A 1,701-nucleotide genomic window follows, 5' to 3' on the forward strand; every position below is an offset into this window, starting at 1 on the left:
ACCAGAAATGATTAAAACGGAGAAGATGGTACAATATAGTGATGATGTTCAGGTAGAAACGATAGAACCAGAGCCAGAACAAGCCTACATGGATGAAGATAAAATGGACCAATTGCTACAGATGTTGCAAAGTACGGGTCCCAGTGATGATCAACCAGATCTGCCAGAGTTACTTCATCTTGAAGCCATATGTCACCAGATGGGACCTCTCATTGATGAGAAGCTGGAAGATATTGATAGAGAACATTCAGAACTCTCAGAATTCAATGTTAAAGTGATGGAGGCCCTGTCCTTGTATACCAAGTTAAGGAATGAAGATCGAATGTATTCCATGTATGCAAAATTACAGAATCAGCAGTATTATATTCAGTCACCTGGTGTTTCTGGTGCTCAGGTGTACGCAGGCCCTCCTCAGCGTGGAGCTTACCTGGTCGCAATGAACGCACAGACAGGCCAGCTCCAGAGCTACAGCCTTCCCCCGGAGCAGCTGTCTTCTCTCAGCCAAGGAACAGTGCCACTGCCCGCGAGCCCAGCCCTTCCTAGTCAGCAGGCTCAGGCTTCCTACCTCAACACAACGGGCAGTTCTGTTGAAGGGAGCACGTAGCCCAACCAGGCTTCAGTGGACAGTCCTCCTCCTGCCGCCGCTGCCGCCCCCGTCGTCGCCCCCGTCGTCATGATATGCCAGAATGCAGGGACCAGCCTGTCCCAGGTGCCGAACTATACTTTCACATCAGCGCTGCCCCAGCCCAGAGGCAGCTATCAGCCACCTGCGCCCCAGCAGCCGTACTCGCAGAAGGCCCTGCTATAGGACTGGGATTCCTCTTTGTGGCAAATATCTGCTAAACGCTGATGACAATGTTATGAGATTCTTTGATATCTTAAGATTTGTTTATCCTCAGCTTATAGGAATTGTATCTTGGTCAACAAGTTCCAATATTCAAGAAGGGAGACCTCTCTTCAATTTGCACTGACTTTTTAGAGGCCCTCCCCTCCCCCTCCCCCAGAGGAATGAAACTACTTACAACATTTAATTACTTTCATCATATGAAAGAATCAATGCAAGATATTTGTCTCGTAAAATTACCTGGTCTGCAAAGCAGTCAAACTGGCAAGCACCATTGGGGCAGATGTTGTGTGCATAGATTGCTGTGTAACTTCTCTTGTGGCCACTTTGAATCACAGTGGTGATCATGTGAATATATTTAACACTGCTAACTTAATTGACATTGCTGTTTTATTTTAATCATGAACAACTACCATGTTTCATAATGTTTTGTGTCAATTTAACATAATTACACTGTCTTTTTAAACTGCAAGAGAACAAAGCTGTAGCATATGAACATGAAGCCATTACGTTGTCCATGTTTCAGTTTCCCATTAAACTGAAACTTCCTTGGAGTAAAAAAAAAAAAAAGCCTAAAGCCCCAGTTTTCTGAGGCCTGGCCCCTTGATCTGTTTGCTACACTACAATATTTCCATGGATTATTGGAATCTCATAGACACCCAAAGGATAGGGGCACTCTGTCCCACTAAACTGAAGCAAGAGCACAATTTCTTCAGGCATAACTGAGAAAGGCCTAGGTAGTTGCAGAAGCCCCAGCTTACAGAGCTGGGGAATGGACTCTGGCCTCCAGCAACATGGCTGATGGGAAATTCTGAAAAAATTTCCCTACAAACATGTAGAAACAACAGGTACTTTTA

General features: G+C 45.2%; 1 pseudogene; it reads left to right on the forward strand.

The window, feature by feature from the left end:
- Window positions 1-808, forward strand: part of LOC103082264 (signal transducing adapter molecule 1-like) — a 2,322-nt pseudogene extending 1,514 nt beyond the window's left edge.
- Window positions 809-1,701: the final 893 nt, after the last annotated feature.

This window comes from Lipotes vexillifer, unplaced genomic scaffold (assembly GCF_000442215.2).
Source record: "Lipotes vexillifer unplaced genomic scaffold, Lipotes_vexillifer_v1.1 scaffold647, whole genome shotgun sequence".
NCBI lineage: Eukaryota > Metazoa > Chordata > Mammalia > Artiodactyla > Lipotidae > Lipotes > Lipotes vexillifer.